General features: G+C 41.2%; 1 protein-coding gene across 1 annotated transcript in view; it reads left to right on the top strand.

Annotated features, from left to right (window-relative positions):
* Positions 1–16,040: 16,040 nt before the first annotated feature.
* STK32A (serine/threonine kinase 32A) overlaps positions 16,041–21,093 on the top strand; it is a 128,999-nt gene continuing 123,946 nt past the window's right edge. Inside the window, exon 1 of the mRNA XM_054978216.1 lies at positions 16,041–16,200. The gene's annotated coding sequence lies outside the window, so the exon portion shown is untranslated. The remainder of the gene's footprint in view (positions 16,201–21,093) is intronic.

Here is a 21,093-nt window from a genome sequence, read left to right as displayed (position 1 = left end):
AGCCACTGTACCAGAAGACTGTACAAATGTTAAAATATTTTTTAAATGGGTCCAGAGGGGAACCGGGAAATAACAGGCCAGTTAACTTAATATCTGTCCCAGGCAAATTAATAGAAACGATAATAAAAGTTAGAATTATTAGGTACATAGAGGATCAAAGACTGCTGATCCTCTATGTACAAAGGGAAGTCCTGCCTCATCAACCTTTGGTGTTCTTTCAGAAAGTGAACAAGCATATAGATAATGGCAGTTGTAGTCTCTGGATCCTTGCATTAAGGGTGGTGGTGGTGGTGGTGGTGGTCATTTTTGGGCCTCCACTTTGGTTCTAACATGGGCTTAGGGGTAGAAAATAGAGTCTGCATTCTGCTGAAATTAAGCTAACAACAGTGGCTCATTAAGGACAAGGTGATGAGCTGTTAAGCAGCAATGGAATGCAGACCCCACTCTTCCCTAAAGCCCACCTTATGAGGAAAGGCTGAAATAAAAAAAAAGTCAGAGACTTTGGTTTAGAAAGGATATAATTAAGGAGGCAGGGCTCTTCTTATATTCTTTATATTATTTTCTCTAAGCCCTATTCATTTGGCCCTCCACCATGTGAAACAGTGTTCTGGGCTAGATGAATCATGGGTCTGATCCTGCAGGGTCTTCTTGCATGGCTCTTATTCAACTCACACACCCAAGGGCAGGACAAGAACTTTCTAACTAAAGGATTTGATCTGGATATACATTGAGCTGTACAATATAATAGACTGCCCACTATATTCTTTCACTTTAATTCCTGTTACTAATTTTACAAAGTGTGAGTAACTTAATCCCTCTACTTTGTGTTTCAGGCCTGTTGACAAGATTGAGGAATTATGTCTGCAGTTTGATCCTAAGATAACAAAAATTTTCTCAATTCCATGTTCAAAGAACACTTCATGGGTCTGTGAGGCCCCATTAGGTACATTAATTTCTTGTCTCTGGTTGTGCATGTGAATGTTTGTCAACATATACGAATTTGGAAGATGTCGTAAGGTTCTTTTATACCTCAATAGTGGTTGTTTTTCTAATACTAGCCTTACCTACTATACTAGGTCAGCTTCTTGTATTTTACAGCAGGATGGAAGACCTATACAGCTGAAGGGGTAAAGAATGAGTAATTTTCATTACAGAAAATAGCACTGATTCAGTATTTATAAGGCATTTTGTTTGTTATGGTTGTTCTTGTTGTTAACTAATATTATCAGTGTATTCCTTTGAATTCGTATTGATTTCACAATCCATTGACGGGTATGAGGCATCCACAATCATACAGTGTAGGCAGTCACTCAGTGTAGGCAGTGACTCAGAGTGGTGAATTCCCTGTATAAATACTGGGTTACATAGTTGCCAAGTCATCAGATTCCATTTTTTTTAACGTATGGTGATGGTAATAAACTTACGGTCGTGGCACTGTGAATGAAAGATTCTAAAACTAACAGGCAACTCAAAAGAACCTCAAATTTAGTAGGTATGCATTGAAGTCTTATGATATCGAGGACTTTGAACTAGGGTTGTTAGGGGTGAGGAATTTCTTTTTCCAAAATTCACTTCTAGATATAGTCAATGATTCCTCTTTTCCCCTTTTTTTCTCTTTTAAAAGCAGGATATCTCGTTCTTTTCTCTTTGAGGAGAAATCAAAGAACCTTTTTGTAACTTCAGCCCTTGCAGTTGTTTTATGTTATACCCCCAGGGTGGTGCTCTATGAAGAAGATAGGAAGGCTTGGGAAGGCATTGCCTACCTCTGAAAATCTACAGAGTGAAATTCTGAAAATTCATAGAACACCCCTTCCTGCCTCTCCTCTGTTCAAATTTCTCTTTGATCAAAAAGGAAATGATTAAAAACTGACACCAAATTCCTAAAAAGAAGGGGACAGAAAAGGATTATTGGCTTTCAGGGAGAAACTGGGTAAAGAAGAATTAAAGGAATTTCTCTCAACAACCCTACTTTGAACACACAAAGCTACCTTACACTAAGTTAGAGCACTGGTCTTTCAAGGCCAGTATTGTCTACTGATATTGAGGGCTTGGAACGCTAAGTCAGCTTTCAAGGTCAATATTGTCTACTCTGACTAGTCGTGAATGTCCAGAGCCTCAGGTAAAAAAACATTCACATCACTTTCTAACTGACACTTTTAATCAGAGGTGCTGGGAACTGAAAATGGGATCTTCTGCGATGCAAAGCAGATGATCTACCATTCCCTTCCCCAACCATGTAGAACTTTTTGCATTAGCAATAGAAGTGCTCTTGGTGAACTTCTCTGGTAAACAGAAGCTGTCAGCCTCTCCAGTATTTCAGAAGTTATTTATTTTAAATAATTAACTAACACCACAAAGTTACGGTGGCTGTAAAGTATCTTCCTTACAAGCCTATAAGCAAAAACAGATTAAAAGTGTTATCCTGACTTCTGCTGAGCAGTTGAGATGTAGTCAATGCAACTGGAGGGCCTTAGAGCAGAACCACAAGTGACAAAAGGCACAGATTGGACACTTGTCAGCTTCCCTCAAGTTCTGATGGGAAATGTAGGCAGCTTGGCGGAATGTTGGACAAGTGACAGTTGAAAAGTCCATTGGACAGCAGTCAGAGAGTCAAGCTGCAAGACCAGGATGCCTACATTTCCCATCAAAACTTGAGGGAAGCAGACAAGTGTCCAATCTGTGCCTTTTGTCACTTGTGGTTCTGCTCTTAGACTCAGATACTGATTTTAGGCCATTCTCTGCAACAGAGTGTAGGCTTAACATCTTTCTCTTTCCTTGTTTTCACAGCTTTGAAGCCAGTGAATGTTTCTTATAAGTGGTGGATGTCGATGGTTGTGTCTGGTATAACAACAACTATTGCGATGATTGTGACTGTGATTCTAACATTTAAAATTGGACACTGGATTCCAGAAGCTGCAGATGAAGCAAGAAAACAGCCAAGCACACTCTAAGAGCGTAGATTCTATGCCCCCAAAGTCCCTCGTATGAAGAACAAAAACTAGTGCACACGGTTGGCCAGCTAAGCAACAGAGTCCTGAGCTCTTATCACCATGTCTGAAGTAGTGGTGGGTCATGGGGGTGGAAGTGAGGTGGGGAGGAGGATTTCAAGGACAAGAAAGCATATGTATTAGCAAATGTAAATTTTGTTTGTTCAGTGTCTCAACAGAGTTTAGATAGTGTGTAGCAATATGAATAATAAGATTGTATTATTTTAGTTGAGTCTGTAGTGGTTCAGAAACAATGGCTGTCTGCTTCCAGTACTGAATCTACAAAGCAGAAAAATAACAAGTAAAAAATTATCTAGTGTAGCTTTTAAGACTATTTTGCAATCATCGAGAAATCTTCTTTGTGGTTTTCAGGCTTGTTAAATAGTTTAAAAAAACATGGAAATGGAAAATATGTGTTTCATAGTAGTTTATTTGTAGATAAATATTGTCAAATTTCTTCTAAAATTTGTAGCAGCAAAGAGGCCGGGTCTGTTATTTCATGCACTCATTGGCAAGAATCGTTTTTGACATAAGCCACCCAATGGCCACCTAGATAACAAAATGAGAGGAGCACAGCCTGGAGCAAGCAAGTTGGCTGTTCTTGTCTGTCCATCTGTTTCCTCTGCCTCCTTCTCCCCCTTCCATCAGAAACTGCCTGAATGCTTTTCTTCCAGTTATCCTAGGAAAATCAGAGCCAAGCTACAAGTGACGAATTACACTTGCCTAGCAAGTGAACAGACTCACGTGTATTCCTCCCTGTTCACTTGCCGTTCACTTGCTCGCCACTTGATCAAGTGGAGCGCAAGTGAATGGCAAGTGAACAGGGAGGAATACACATGAGTCTGCTCACTTGCCAGGAAAGTGTAATTTGTCACTTGTAGCTTCGCCGTCAGTCTCTTCTACCTTATTTGCACTGTATATATGAGTAAAATGAATATAGCTAAAATGCAGATTCACAAAAATCTCTTTCCAAAGTTGTGTGTGTGTGCATGTGCATATTCAGCAAAATCCAGCTTTCCTGGATCACATTTGAGAATACCAGATCTGATCCAGATACCTGGACTGAGATTCTGAATAAATCCAGGTAAATCCAGGATAATATGGGAAACATGGCTTGGCTGTTTCCCTTGCTATTTCCTTGTAAAGAAACTCCATTTCCCACCTTTTTTTTGAGAGAGGGGGGAAGGGAGGCAGGTGGGAAGAGGAATGAGGCAGGGAGGGGGCAATGAGTGGCCAATCCTTGCAAGACCTCTCCTTCTTTGGCCAATGGGATTCTCTGAGAAGAAGAGAGTATTTTTCAAATTGCCCTGCAAGGAGTTAAAAAAGCAGGCTTGCCTCAGAGCGAGTGAGAGTGGCTGCAGAGAGAGAGGAAGAGAATATGAGTTTTCCAAAATTACCCCTCATTCTCACTTTCAGCCTGAGACCAAGTGGGATGCATCTTATAGAACAACTGTGCTTGCTTGCCATTGCCTTGTCCTTGCAGCTAGTTGGTCTTTAAGGTGCTAATGGACCTGGATCTTGCTCTTCAACTGCAGATACAACTGCAGATGTTGACAGGCTGGAAACCTGGGCTAAAACAAAATGAATTTCAACAGAGGTAAATGCAAGTTCTGCATTTAGGATGGAAAAATCAAATGCATAATTATGGGATGGGGGAGACTTGTCTTGGCACTAGTATGCACAAAAAGGAACCGGGGTCTTAGTAGACCATACACTGAACATGAGTCAGCAGTGTGATGTGGTAGCTAAAAAGGCAAATGCAATTTTGGGCTGTATCAACAGAAGTATAGTGTCCAGATCATGCAAAGTGATGGTATCGCTCTGCTCTGCTCTGGTTAGACTTCACCTAGAGTATTGTGTTCAGTTTTGGGCACCAGAATTTAATGACATAGACAAGCTGGAAACATATCCAGAGGAGGGCAATGAAGATGGTGAGGGGTCTGGAGACTAAGTCCTATGAGGAAAGATTGAAGGAGCTCGGTATGTTTATCCTGGAGAGGAGATGACTGAGAAGTGGTATGATAACCATCTTCAAGTACTTGAAAGGCTGCCATATAGAGGATGGTGCGGAATTGTTTTCCACAGCCCCAGAAAGTCAAACAAGAACCAATGGGTTGAAATTAAGTCAAAAGAGTTTTCTGCTAAACATTAGGAAGAACTTCTTGACAGTTAGAGCAGTCCCTCAGTGAAACATGCTTCCTTGGGAGGTGGTGGCCTCTCTTTCTTTGGAGGTTTTTAAGCAGAGTCTAGATGGCCATCTGTCAGCAATGCTGATTCTGTGAACCTAGGCAGATCATGAGAGGAAGGGCAAGAAGGGTTACATCAGTCTTAGTTCTCGTGGTCCCTTCTTATATGCCCAAGGTAATGCCAATTGCCATCTTGGGGTCAGGAAGCAATTTTCCCCAGGCCACTTTAGCTAGGATCCTGATGGTGTTTTGCCATCTTCTGGCCATGGAGGTCACTGGAGGTGTGTGTGTGTGGGGGGTAGTTGTGAACTTCCTGCATTGTGTAGGGGGTTGGACTAGATGATCCTAGAGGTACCTTCCAATCCTATGATTCTATGACCAGGGCCCTAAATAATTGGTGGTGGGGTGGGATGGATAAATGATTTGGAAGTTCCTTATTTCCATGGTACTATAAGCTCTCGGGGATATGAGCAGACCAATTTCCCATCTCCTGATATTCTCCTCCACTGCCTTGAATAGTCAATCAATGTTCTTAACATTCCAAGGCAATGAGCATGCTCAGTCCTCATCAGATCACATTTTTTGTGGGAATGAGGTGTTTATTTTTCATATATATATGTAAAAAATTCTGCACACTTGGAATTATTCCCCAAGTACATACCGTCTATACTTTCTCTGTTGGTCACTCATTGCTGCTTTCATTATTGGTATGAGCCATTTATTTTACCTTTTAATATACTAATCATGATATATGATATGGAGGTGGGAAGAAGGGAGAATTTACTAGAGCAACCGATTGATAAGTAGCATGGATAAAAAAGACATTTGCTTGTAAAGCAGAAACCTTTGGAATCAAGAAGTAGTGGTGAAGAGAGAATGCTGAGGAGAAAGAATGACTTGGAGAGTATAGACAGGCGTGAACACAGTAGAAGCTGTGCACTTCTAGTGGGAAGGAAGTAGGTAAGCAAGGGAGGACCCAAGGATATTCTGGAATTCAGACCTTGTCAAGGGTGTATCAGATGTCATTGTGCTCTGGCAACTCTAAGGGAACCAAAAAGCAACTGGAGCCCCCAAAGTCCAGTAGATCTCAACTGAACAACTATTAGTTTAACCTTTCAGAGGTCAGAGATACCATTGATAGATTATTTGGCACTAGGCTTTTGACAAACACACCCCTTGTGTGTACATTCAGATGGAAATCAATTACAACTACTAACATAGCCTCTGTCCCGTAGCCAGGTCTGAAAACTAATTAAAAGGTGTCTAGAGCAGTGTCATCCGGGAAAGCTTGGTGTTGCTCAATCACCACTCTCTCAGTTGAGAAGGGCAGATTGGAGACTGGACGATAATAGGCCACGTAGTTCTTCTCCAGTGGTTCTTTTTAAAGTAGAGGATGGATAACCATGTCCTTAAGTGACCAGGCAAATCTGCCCTGAGTTAGTGATTGATTTATACTAGATATCGAGGTCAATTATCTTTACAAGTTCTTTACAAGTATATCCATCCATGGAAATAAGTGGAATTTAAAAGTGTTATTTTGTCGGTATTGTATCCAATCTCTTTTTCTTTGTGTACTGGTGTGATTATGAAGAGACACCTTTCATTAGCAGCATAAAAGGTATATATATGAAAGAGCAGGAATACAGAAACAAATATTTATTAAATCAATCAGCATAGGAACTTAATGACAGATATACTGCTTTATATCCAGTAGAGGGCACCAAAGATTTCAGAAAGAGTAAAACTAGGAGAAATTGCATTATCACCGATTACTGTTGTGAAGTTGTGTAGTATAAAACAAATTTTACATCCAAATTTTATCTAATTATATCTCACCATATACTTCCTGCATTTCATTGCCCTCTGATCTTAATATTTACAACTTTTTCTTCTTACCTTTGTATAACCTCATATAATTTCAAGACGGATAGCCATGTTGGTCTGTCTGTAGCGGTAGAAAAGAAGAGCAAGAGTCCAGTAGCACCTATAAGACTAACAAAAATTTGTGGTAGGATATGAGCTTTTGTGAGCTTTCACTTTTGTGAGCTGTGACCCACAAAAGCTCATACCCTACCACATATTTTGTTAGTATACTGGAATCTTGTTAGTGCTACTGGACTCTTGCTCTATTCTACTCATATAATTTGGCTTCTATTGATTTTCTGCCTTCAGCACCAACTAAAATTAATTTCTAGCGTTGTTCATACAAGAACCACCACATCCTTCCACTGCTGTCAGCCTTTAACGGGATCTGTGTCCTGTCTGTTGGCAGAAAGACTTTGAACTTCGGAGGAGGGAGGGTGCATTTTTAATAGGACACCAGTTTTTGTTCTCAGCTGCCAGAGGTGCAATCTGATAATCAGCTAGCCATATCTCTAGTCACTTAAGTATTTATTTATGTCATTTATGGTCTGCCTTTCTCACTGAGTCTCAAGGCAGAATACACATTGTGACTGTAGTATCTTACTGACATCCAACAGGACATACAAGCAATTGAAGAGGCAAATGGACTCAAACCATCCCAGTGTAGAACACAGTGTTGGATACATTCTCTGCCTTTTATTATTCCGCCTGCTATTCCATTCTCACTTATAGCTACCCTCCAGAGGACACTACACAATCCATTGTTCAGAGCCACACCTTATGATACAATGTCATCTAAAACTATAAGGATTTACATGAGACATTGTTAAAACTAATATCCATCCAATGGACTGGAAAAAAGGACTACAGATTTACAAGGATTACAGATACCCAGGGACAGACTCCTAACACTAAGCAGTAGAATACCACTTTCTACTTATACTTCCCAACTAAAACTAATGCAACATATCACTGGCCCATTCTGAACAATTTTGACCCCCCCCCCAGGCTGAACAGACGTAGGATTCTTATCTCACTACAGATGCTAATTTCTGCTCAAATCAAGCCGCATTGTACCTTTACATTCTGACTTCCTTCTTTGCTCCACCCCTCCCACCTCCTGACTGAGATATAAAGGCTCAGGATTTCTACACTCCTCCCTGTATCTGAAGAAGGGAGCTTTGACTCTGGAAAGCTTATACCCTGCAAATCTTGTTGGTCTCTGAAGTGCAACTGAACTCAAATCTTACTGTTCCAATGCAGAACAAAAAGAACAAAAAAAGTGGGAGGACTTAACCCAAACCAAATTGAATTAATAACAAAGAAGGTTAAAGAAATCCTAGTCAAAGAGCCCAATAATAAAATTACTAAATATAAAACAAATATCAGTATACAAAAATACATATATTTATTATAGAATAATATAAATACATATAAATAATTCTGTAATAAATACAGAATAATATAAAATAAATAAATAAAAAAAATCTGTATTTATTACAGAGGAATATAAATAATATAAATATTACAGAATAATATAAAAACAATAACAGGCCTAAATAGGGTTGCCAGATCCAGGTTCAGAAATTCCTGGAAATTTGGGTGGTGGAGCGTGGAGAGGGTGGAGTTTGGGGAGGGGGAGGGTCCTCGGGCCTCAGTGGGGTTTAATGCCATAGAGTTCACCCTTCAGAGCAGCCATTTTCTCCAGGGGAACTTGTCTCTGTTGCCTGGAAATCAGTTGTAATTCTGGGAGATTTCCAGCTACCACTTGGAGGCTGGCAAACCTAGGCCCAAATATAGCCTCATTTCAAAACCTTATGCAACTCTGGCCAAACATGTTTCGGCCATGTGGCCTTTAGAGGTCAAGCATATTTATTACAGTAACTCCAAACAATGCAATATGACTGTAATTAATAAAATATAATCAGTATAGGACCAAGTTGGAATTATGCTGGAAAAGAAAGGAAGGGAAAAATGTTGAGTATTTTCACATTATAGTGAAATTACTGGGAATCCCATTTTCAAAATCAAGAGAGAAATACCAGTATTTTATTGGCAGGGCATCTGTCAAAGTCTACTTAAGAATTTCTCCAAACAACCTGAAAACAGAACTCCACAGTTTTATGTCTTACCAAAAATTCATAAGGGTGTTTTGAGTTTTTTGGTATGATTTTAATCTGAATTGAGGCTATATTTGGATTTTGATATATATTAATGTTCTATATTTACTAAATTTAATATTTGGCCTAAACGCAGACCAACACAGCTACCTATCTGAAACTAGATCTCTGTTTATTCTATAATAAAGAAACTTTAAAGAAGAACTGCAACAAGAAATTACTGAATTAGAATTTATCAGTTGGTTTGATAGCATAAGGCTTAACAGGTCTGATAATTTGTTCAGGAATCCAGCGGCACGTAACAAAATTTTATTCCAACATAAGCTTTCATGAATTAGAGCCCAGTTCTCCACATGCAACGAAGGAATGGTTCCTCATGGATATGAAAAAATAGGGCCAAGGAGAGATGAAATACCAGATATACAAGATGATGTGTACAATTCAAAACTAATCATGAAAAATGCAGAGACCATTTACTAGTTTTGCTAAGCTGGTTAATACTTGTAATGAAGGGGTAGGGTTTGCTAACATTCAAATACACAGCAGCCTTCCTATGAAGCCAGGCCTTTCCTGCCACATGTGACCATTTGAAATGGAATTGCCATGATTTGTTCACGCTGCTTTTACAGATGACATCAGCAGTCAACATTTCTGTGCTGTTTTCCATCTTTTTTTTTTGTAAGATCTGATTTGTGACATTTTTTAAAAAAAATTACAGCACCAAACCTTCCTGAGTGGATTGACAAAAATGCAATAGAGGTTTCTCAGTCAACTGTCCCTTTAAAATAGCTCCTGTTTTAAAACAGATTCCGTTTTTCCTCATAATTGCCACCTATTCACTTTCTGTTGCTGCACTTCTTGGGGGAGGGGGAGGGGAGGCTTTAATTACAATTTTTGTCTTTGCAGCCAAAGAGATTAATTTTTTTTCTCTGTCAGGTCTATAATTTTCTTATTGTGCAAAGATAATCCTAAAAATAAAAGAAAATAAATGAGAAAATCCTCCCCCACCCCCGCAATGACAAAAGCAATAATTAAAGCCTGTCCCAAACTCTGGAGAACAGAAAGTAATGAATAGAACTGAATGCTCCACCCCCTTTAGAACAAGGGCAATGGGAGAGGGTGAAAAGGCTTCCACCCAATCCACCCTCCATCGTCTAGCTGCAAGTCAGTCTCAGGTGTGTCGTTGTGCCTGTTGGTATCTGCACCCCTTGTTCGGATCCCTCCCTTTCCAATGCCAGTCCACAGCTATGTAGAGCAGTGGTTTGCAACCTGGGGGCCTGGGCCCCCTGCCCCCCCCAAGTTATTGCAAGATGTCCATGAATCCATATGCACATAAAGGATTGTCATTTTGATTTTTTTGTCATTATGTTGGCGCTCCAGAATAACAGCTTGGCCACTCTGTGAGATGGAAGGCTGGACTAGATAGACCAGTGGTCTGATCCAGCAGGACTCTTCTTACATATTTTCTCAGTCAATGAATAGCACAGCTAATATCATGTCGGGGAGCCTGCAAAGTTTTTTGATGTTAAAAAGGGGTACTCATCCTACTGAGGAATTACGCAATTTTAAAGTTGACAGCGAGGAAATTGTTCAAGATTTTCTATTCCTTGGCTCAATCATCAACCGAAAGGGAGACTGCAATGAGGAAATCAGAAGAAGACTGAGACTTGGAAGAGCAGCTGTGAGGGACCTAGATAAGATCCTTAGAGATAAAGATGTCTCCCTGGGAACCAAGATCAAGATAATCCAAACTATGGTATTCCCCATTACTATGTATGGATGTGAAAATTGGACAGTGAAGAAAGCTGACAAGAAGAAAATGGATTCATTTGAAATGTGGTGCTGGAGGAGAGTTTTCTGGATACCATGGACAGCCAGAAAGACAAATAAGTGGGTACTAGATCAAATCAAGCCTGAATTCTCCTTAGAAGCGAAAACGACAAGACGAAGGCTATCGTACTTTGGTCACATCATGAGAAGACAAGATTCTCTGGAAAAGTCAATAATGCTAGAAGTGGAAGGCAGCAGGAAAAGAGGAAGACCTAAAACAAGATGAATCAATAAAAGAAGCCGCACCCTCCAGTTTGCAGGATCTGAGCAAGTCTGTTAAAGATAGGACGTTTTGGAGGTCTTCCATTCATAGGGTCATCATAGGTCAGAGGCAACTTGACAGCACTTAACACACACACATGCTCAAAAATGTTGGAAATAACTAATGTAGAAGACAGGGGGTGCCTGGAGCAAGAAGAGCTGAACCCTGAAGAAGTAAGGGCCAGAAGGAGTGTGACAAGAGTGCACCACACCGGCCTTTTAATTAACCTTCCATATGATAAGCATTCCCAAGTGCCCATTGCCAGTGTAGCACCTCTCTCTTCAGGCACTTTGCTTCCTTCACACAGCCCTGGGCTGCCTTTTGAAACGGAGGGGTCCAATCCAGCAGATACTGTCCCATAGCTAGATGAGATTTATCATAATAAGGTCAAATCCACATTCACCCATTACCCGCACGTTTATCGGATATCTTCCATTTGCCTCCAATCCGCAATTTTTTCCTCTTCGTTCACATTCCTTCTTCCAATCCGTCTTTCTCGCGTGTCCCTCCGGTCACACGGCCGCTCGAAAACCGCTTTTTTGGGCGGGACCTTTTTTCCCGCCCATTTTTTAAATTTTTTTGTGCGCACTTTTCCGTTATTTCGATCTTGCTTTATAAAGAAACATCACTGAAGATAATGATGCCTCTCTTTCCCCCACTGACAGCACTGATGGCTCTCTCCTGTTTCTTTTTTGGAAATTTGGAAGCATGTGGGAAGCTTTCGTGGGCATTTCCTATGCAGGACAGTTCAGTGCCTGAATTTTACTGAAGTTTCACTTCCTTGGAGTGTCATTATTTCGATATTTCATAATTTCGATATTACAGTAATATAAAATAATAATAAAACAGTTAAAAAGGAAGTTTCGCGAGTCCGTTCTGAGGATGGATTCACCCCAAAATGATTTTTCAAACTACCAGATTTGATTCAGAAACAGCATAATCAATAAATCCAATGCTATGAAGTCAAAAACAGTCTTTTGCAGACTACGGAGCACTTGCAAGTTGAATCAGCCAATAGGAACTCTCGGAATGGCCGGAGAGACAGGAAGGGGGGTGGTTTTTAAAAAAACCGCGTAAATTGCGCATTGGCCCGTTCACGGCCACCGTGAAACTCCCGTTGAAAACCTGTGACCACATATTCGGGAGAAATGCGAATGAAATGCGTCTGTTTAATGAGGTAATGTGACCGGCACTCGGGATTGCATGGGGAATGCGGGGAACATGCGACTTAGAATGAGTAATGTGGATTTGCCCTAAATTTATTGAATTGAATGTTCTTCTATACCATGTAGGATCATGCCCATAGGTAAAGGAATTATACACCTATGGAGCACAGAACACTCTTAAATGCCTTGTGAAATTATCATTATAACTTCCACTTCCAGCTGCTAGCAATAGATCAAGCTTTCAGAAGCACAAATTGGCACTGAGGGGAAGGCCCAGTGAGTGGAATGTCCAGAGTGGGAGAGGAAAGAGGAGCGTCACAGAACATGGGAAGAGCTCTGCTGGATCAAACCAGCAATCCATATTGTCCAGTGTACTGTTTCACACAGCAGTCAGCCCAGAGGGCCAAATGAACAGAGCACAGACGCCCTGATGCTGCCTCCTAGTGCTGGTATTGCTGACTCTGTATATAGAGGTTCCCTTTATTCACCATGGCTAGTAATCACTGATGGGCTTCTCCTTTATGAATCTGTCTAACCCTTTAAACTATCAGCTGACAGGCAGCAGGGGGGAAAGGGCCCTTTCCTGCTACATGCAAGGAGCAGGGCCCTTTAAACATCCCACAAACTGACCTTCCCAATGTCCAATACCCACCAAATTTGCAGGGGACATAGTCCTCACTGTCGATGGCTGTTGTGGGTTTTCCGGGCTGTATTGCCATGGTCTTGGCATTGTAGTTCCTGACGTTTCGCCAGCAGCTGTGGCTGGCATCTTCAGAGGTGTAGCACCAAAAGACAGAGATCTCTCAGTGTCATAGTGTGGAAAAGATGTAGGTCATCTTTTCCACACTGTGACACTGAGAGATCTCTGTCTTTTGGTGCTACACCTCTGAAGATGCCAGCCACAGCTGCTGGCGAAACGTCAGGAACTACAATGCCAAGATCACGGCAATACAGCCCGGAAAACCCACAACAGCCATCGTTCTCCGGCCATGAAAGCCTTCGACAATACATAGTCCTCATTGTCCTCTGAAGACCCCCCAAGTTTCAAAGAGATTGCGCCCCGGGAAAGGCGTGATCCATGGGTCTCCCCATTGGCTGTCATTTTCTCTTCACCGTTGCAAAAACGGGACTCTCTGCTGGAAGTACTTTGAAGGGTTAAAGCCAGAAGGAATTCAGACAGAGTTCAGTCCCTCCCTCCGGTTGCCAAGGGGCTTGATTGCAGCAGGCGCCAGACTGTCTGGCTTGCCAAACTGCTGCCGAAGGCAATGAACAAAGCTTTTAATGATCACCTGTTCGTTTAGGATGGGGCCTCACGAACAGCTTGCTCACAAACAGCAGATTGGGCTGTTCACGGGTTTTTTCTGTTCGTAATGCTGTTCGTGCCCATGTCTAGTTGTGACACCACAAATGATGACATTGATGACAACAAGCACTCCCGACTCATTTTGGCAGCCAATCCCATGCTTCTCGGCTTGACTTCAGGGAAAGTAAGGAGTTATGTCCCTGGTGCATAATGGACTCATGTTTCTCCATAACTGTCTTTTTGTCTAGACTGAAAAGTCCTAGACTTTTAAGGTGCTCCAGACCCTTAATCATTTTGGTTGCCTGTCTTCTGTACTTTTTCCAGCTCTGCAATATTATTTTTTGAGATACGGTGACCAAAATGGCTCACAGTATTCCAAATGAAGCTGTACCATAGCTCTATTCAAGGATACTACAATAAGAGTATTACAATTTTATTCTCAGTCTCTTTCCTAATAATTTCTAGTATGGAGTTTGACTTTTTCACTCTGCTACATACTGGGCTGACTTTTTAACTTGACAGCCCCAAGACCTCTTTCCTTCTAAGTTAGGCTCTTATCATTTGTTACAACTAGAAGTGCATATTGCCTAGGGGAGGGGGGGTGTCTCTGCAGTTTGTGAGAAATTGCAATGAACACACAGTCCAAACATTTGCATGTTTACTCATCAGTCCCAATGAGGTGCATGGGACTTATTTCCAAGTAAAGGTGCAAGGATTATAGCCCCAAAGTTATCCAGTTTAGAAGACTTAGTGAGTTTATTATTGTAATGTGGCATTGTAGCTCTTATTTGTCAAAAGGAAGATGTTGATTGTGCTTAGCTCAACCAATTAATCTGTGCCTGCAGTTTTAGTTGATGGATCACAAGGATAAATTGACTAAACCTTTCAGTCCCATATAGATTTTTTTAAAAATATAGGGTAAATAGGTGACTGATGTCTCCGGGAACAATGAGACAAGCTGGTTGGCACAGACCCAGCCTTTAAAAAAAAAAACCAGAAGCTACTCCGTTCACTGCACCTGTGTCAGTGTAATTGTTTTTCTATGAGAGCAGAAGATTTGTATGTCTCAAAAGCTACCATGTGTGGGTATAGAGGATTGCTTGCACAATACACCCCTGGTTCAGCAAATGGGATTCTTCCATTTGTAGTGGCTTGGTGCTTCAAGCTGGTAGGATCTGAAAGCAGGGAAACGCTTCATGCTAAAACTCTGAGCTGCTGTGGACTGGGATGGATGAAGTCAGGGCTTTGCCCTTCAGCCATGCTACTAGCCAAGCTATTTGGCTGCCTGGCCCTGGAGGTATGGGTAAGAAGTGGCGAAAAGAAGCGAACAGGTTACGAATTCATTAACGTTGCAGGTCTAAACACCACAGAAAGAGCCGACCCTTCCACAGCCCAGTACATGGGACGACGGGATAACTCGTAATAGTTCTAAAATGTACTCCTGGTTCTGAACACCGTTTTCACTATGAAAAGGTTCCGATTATTTCAAACGTTGAAACAAAGTACTGTTTGTTACGTTGCCGTGGGTTCCTTATGTGTGAAGCAACTGCAATCGACCCAATTGCCACTCCCCACCACCCAAAGCGCGTGCTGCGTAGGTTTCATTCGAGGATCCACACCCTAGTCGTCAGTCACACGTTTATCTTCAACGAAAGACCCAGTTTAGTGAAACCACAAACGAGTGGGCTCCAATGCACGTCAAAGAGCTAGCGGAGTTCCTTACAGGATGGGTGGGATGGATAGGACGAAATAAGTGGTGCATGAAATAGGTGGGTTTCATGTAGTTTTTTTGGTGGGGTGGTGTTGTTCTACGGTGCTGAATCTTCTTTAATTTTGGAACTACCAAGTCTTTGCAGTATCGTGTTTATTATTTCATCTATGGTGTGTGTGGAGGGGGCTCCTATTTAAAAATAAACGACGGGTCACAAAGGACGCCCTCCTTGCCTTGGGCAGAAACTTCTTCAGGGAGCTCTGAAAAGTGCTGATCTGCATAAATCCTTTAAGCGACACACGGTGTTTCAAGCACCGGCTAGCGCGCCTTTGATTCGTCTGCAGTTGCAGAAACGTTGCCAATTCGATCAGCATTAACTACAGTTGCAGAGGCTCTCCGCTGCTTCCACCGCCTCTCGCCCCTCCTGCTCTCCCTCCGACTTTATTTCCTCGTCCTTCGGGCGCGTTGCTGTGCGCCTTGGCCATCCTCGCTGTTGTCTGGTTGATTTCACCCCCCTTGTGATTGCTGCAGGCTCCTCCTGCAATCTGCAAACGGGGAAACTTCTCTGCAATAGAGGCTCCGGCTCTTCTCCCAAGTGCCCTTGCCTCCAGCCGGGAGCCTGCAAAAAGGAACCTTGACATGCAAACGCACACCAAGTGCCAAGCTTGATCGGCGCTCTCGCCTCTGCTGGTTTCTGTCGCTCTGCAGCTGCAGGTTGTTGAGGCTATTGTTTTGTGTCTCGGTTGCTGCTTTCTACCCTTCCTAAGACAAGGTAAGAAAGGTGGTTATGTTTGTTTAACCCTCTAAGGCTTCCAACCAGCAAGTATTGCCCCCCCCCCCCGCCATCTGCTGTAGTTTTGGGTGCTTCTGGAGGCGGCTGGCTTGTGCAGAAGTCAACTTTTACTTTGGGTTAGCAACTTGCAATGTTTACATATGTCGCAAGTGATAACTCCATTGTAGTTAGCGCGGAAGAACAAACGGTTGAAGCTTGTGTGCGTATGAAAGGGAAAACTAGAATGGATCAAGGCGACTAAAGAGTGCTTTAAGTACAGTACGCTTTCGCCTTAATGGATCTATTTGCAGGGGTTCCTAACAGCAAGGTCACAAAACGGGAGTGGGGTCTAGCAAACCACTCAGTCCCAAATACTGTGCGTTGCCGAAATTGAAACGTTTTAGAAGAAAGATTAAAACAAACATAACCAGTGACCAAGTTTCTAAGCTACAGCATCCAGCATTCATCATGCATATATTTATACTCAGCCCTTTCAGAAATAAGCTTTTTTTTCTAGATGGGCAAAAGTGCAGTTTTAATTATATCAGAGTTGTCTTTTCATACAGCTTGTGGCACGACTTCAGACAGCAGATGCATGACTAGTTTTCTTGTAATTTTTGTTTCTTAGTTTTTCACTTTAAGCGCATGAATAACCTTTTTAAAGGGAAAAAAGCATGGGATTTATTTGCCCTTTTGGTATATAAGATCTCAGAGAGGGCACCTTCTAAAAAAATTGCACTGGTTAAGTCAGTAGTTTGGATTGATCCTCTCCCTACTAAGTCCACCTCTGTCTCTCTTCTGACTACTTACTAGTCTGTTTAAAGTTCTGTTAATGGAGCCGTGAATATTGTGATAGATAAAGGAATAGCATGAGAGAATTAAACAGCTAGAACCCTGGGGTGCAGTGACCAATGAATAAAGTTCAACAAATGTTTTGAAATATAATAAAGGACTGTAGCAAAAGTCAGATTGGCATGTAGATTCCTGCCCCACAGTGACCCAAACAACATGCTCTATTTTATAAAAAGAAATACACTTTTTAATTTTTAAAATTCGCAAAACCCTGACATTTTACTCACGCAATCTTGGCATCGGTGTCACACATCCATGAACGAGGAAGAAAGTTCATCTTTCAACACATCTGTTGTTCTCAACCCCTCTAGACGTTGCTGTGTGATTTAGCTATTTTGATTATCATTTACACAATAGAATAGGACAGTTGTCTAAGACAGGTTTTCATTACTTGAGCCAATGTGTTGTGGTAGTGTAAACCACTTTGGGTCACCGTTGGAGAAAGAGGCAAGGTATAAGTGAAGTAGATAAAATAAAAATTAATAGTGGTGGGTAGTGTGTAAGACTAATGAGGAGATCTGGGTGCAAATCTCCACTGTAGTATAAAGCTCACTTGTTGACCTTGGACCAGTTCTTAGCCCAGTCAACCTCGCAGGATTGTTGTGAGGATAAAGTGGAAGAGGGGAGAGCCATGTACGCCAGCCACCCTGAACTCCTAAGAGGAAAGACGGGATAAATATATGTTAGAAAAGTATCTTTAAGGTTTAAGCGACATAGAGAACATGTCTATTTTTAATAGACAGCTTCATTATGGTCTTAATAAGTAATTAGCTGGTCTATAATATGTTTTGAAGATAACTTATTGGTGAGTGATAGTGAAGGAATATTTGTCCTGAGCATCTTTAGCTGGAAGTCAGCTTTGTTCTTTGCAGGGTCAGGCCCTATGGAAATGGCGGTGATGGTGGCTTTGTTTTATTGCTAGATCAATACTGAGCACATATTTTATGCTGCCTTAATCTTTACTTCAGCAAAGATGCCTTGTTAATGACATTTTAAAGAATTGCTTTAGCAGGATGTTTTCTTTTTTATGCAAGCAACAGTTTTGCATGCAGCAACTGCCAGCAAAAATCTGGAATATCCTCTAGACCCCTTATGCACCTGGTGTTGACGTACAAAAATCTCCGTAAAATGAAGAAACTCAGTTATGCAGAATCTCAGCAGCAGGGATTATTAGACTTTGCTGTTCAAACTAAGAAAGAGTCTTGGTTTCGGGAACTTGTATCATTTGGCCTAGGTAGATGTTTTCCTGATTGGGATGCCCAGATTCCTGCAAAAGTCTGGTGCATACATTATAGCCAAGAATTTAGCACCTTTTTTGTCCTGGGCCCAGAGACTTTGGAACAGGTGCCACTTCTTAACATGCCTTCTTTATCTCAAAGGTCTCTTGTTTCAGACTCCGAGACAGAAGGTCTTATTGCTTCACTTGCACTAGGTGAATCCCCTGGTGAAGATTTCATTCCTCCAGAGACGTATAGGCATTTTTCTGATTGGTGGTCCCTGGCCAAGCTTTTTACTTAAATTAATTCTACTGGCACTTTCCCCTCTGGCTGGAAACAAGAGTATTGTTGTGCTTGTATTTTTAAAAAGTGTTGCCAGTCAGTTCCCAAAAACTATTGACCATTTAGTCTGTTGGACATAGTCTCCAAGTTGTATTGCTGTGCAAACTGAGAGACTTCCAATCCCATTATCCTGGATAAGCAGGGCTCAGGAAAGGGATAGGTACTGTTGATCACTTCCTGTCTCTTTACCAGCTCACTCAACAGAGTGTTAAGGGCCCTATTAAGTCCATGTTTCTAGCGTTTGTGGATCTAGCCAGTTTGGTGTAGTGGTTAAGAGTGCGGGACTCTAACCTGGAGAGCTGGGTTTGATTCCCCACTCCTCCATTTGAAGCCAGCTTGGTGACCTTGGGCTAGTCACGGCTCTCTGGAGCTCTCTCAGCCTCACCCACCTCACAGGGTGTTTTGTTGTGGGGATAATAATGGCATACTTTGTAAACCGCTCTGAGTGTGCATTAAGTTGTCCTGAAGGGCGGTATAGAAATCTAATGCTGTTGTTATTATTAACTGCTGCCTTTAACTCAATTGGAATCAACTGTGGGGGAAACTAGCAAGCCTTAATATGGACAAATGCTTATTGTTCCTTATACAGACAGGAATGTCATTCCAATGTATTCATTAGAGTTAAGGTATGCTCCTTGAACAGAGAAGATTCTGATTACTCAGGGAGTTGAACAAGAGTGTATTTTGGCCCCGTTGCTTTTTAATTTCTATTTAAATGACTACCTGCATGTGAAGCACAGGAACTGAATGGATAGCAAGTGAATACTGTGGGAGCCAGTCTGAATAGTCTAAAGAAAGCATTCTCTCTCTCTCTCTCTCTCTCTCTCTCTCTCTCTCCCTCTCTCTCTCTCATTTATGGTCCACCTTTCTCACTGAGACTCAAGGCAGACTACACAGTGTGAGAGTAGTACAGTTAGTATCAAGGACAATTTCATAAACAATGCTGTAGGGTAAATAAACAGAAGTTTACAAAGACATAACATTATGTAGGTAAAATATATGTAAAATAAATAATATATTGTGCAAAGCCTTGTCATGAGGGAAGTTCTGCCTGAAAGGGAGCACAGTCTGTAATGAAAGAAAAACATGTTTATTATTGACCTTTGCTACAAATTTTGAATGTTATAGGCACAACTTTTTGAGGTAATAATTGTGCAAAGATGTCACTTGGAATGTTTCATTTTCTTAATCCTCCTTCTTATCCATTCTTCCATAACCATTAACCTCTGGGACATACACCTAAACATATACCGTGATATGAGCATTTGTTCAGCTTTCCACAACTACCTACAGAATTTGGTTGAAGATTTCCTCCTTACAGTTTCATTCTTGTCTGTATTAAGAAAAGAGCAGTACCTTCTTCTTGAATTGGTCTACATAAAGACATGCTTGGCTGGTACTTTTTCTGATTGTCTGACCACAATCTATTACTCAGTTATGTACACAGTCAGCAGCCCAAATACAAATATAAATAGCAGCCAATACAAAAATTTAAAAACCAGAATCCATAAAACACTACTGTCAGAAGCAATAAATTGATGCCTGACTATGAATTAAACAGGTAAATAACACAGTATCTAAGAAGTACAAAAAAAGGTGGATTTTCTTGGACTAATTTCTCTTGGTATGCATATGCAAACCTTAGAGTAACACAGACCAGTTCAGAAAAAGGGACCTGGTTAACTATTTAGGATAGATCTGATGATTTGCCACTTTAAGTAGATAGTTGCACTTTTAACAGCACAATCCTGTGCGGAGTACTCCATGCTAAGCCCACAGAAATAATTTTCATCTTGAGTAACTGCATAGGATTGCACTGTGAAATAACAAAATATACTAAATATATTGTTTAGCAAATAAAAGTAAGTTGAACTGAAATATGGAATTGATTCTGTGTGATCCTGAAAATCTTGTGCTGGCTTTTTAAACCTTAATTTTTCTGGGTACAGAGCTGTGAAAGGGCCACTGAGGCTATATCCTATAAATAGGAGATAGTACATTTGGCATCATGTGCTCGTTAATATCATAACAAATGTAATTTAGCAAGGTTTGTCTTCCTGATTAGTTCCCCATTTTCTTCTCTTATTCCAATAGCTCTTTTCATTACTGCCTCCCTAACGTTGTAATGATTTTAGTCAACTAAAGGAAACCATGATCTGCCAAACTTTAAGCACTGAAAGGGGTACCTTATCCAGGTTAATTTAAACCTATGTCCTATCAGAATTTCATCAGGTTTGACCATAATCCACTGTCTTAACTTTCTGGATATTTAATTAGGCCTCTGAATTATTTTTGAGCAACAGCCTTGCTGCTTGGTTGCAACAACAGTAATAAATAATATGCATGGCAATTATTTTCTGAATTAGCATCACAGTTTGAAAGATGCAGATTTTTTGGGGCTGTGGATCAACCAGGGGCCTGTAGCATTTAACAAGCTTTGCCCCCTGAACAGGTCACCGTGCTTTCATCTCCCTTGCCTCAG

The sequence above is a fragment of the Eublepharis macularius genome, chromosome 4, assembly GCF_028583425.1.
Source record: "Eublepharis macularius isolate TG4126 chromosome 4, MPM_Emac_v1.0, whole genome shotgun sequence".
Lineage (NCBI taxonomy): Eukaryota > Metazoa > Chordata > Lepidosauria > Squamata > Eublepharidae > Eublepharis > Eublepharis macularius.
The sequence above is the reverse complement of the archived record's forward strand: the minus strand, read 5'-3'. Positions and strand labels throughout refer to the sequence as shown.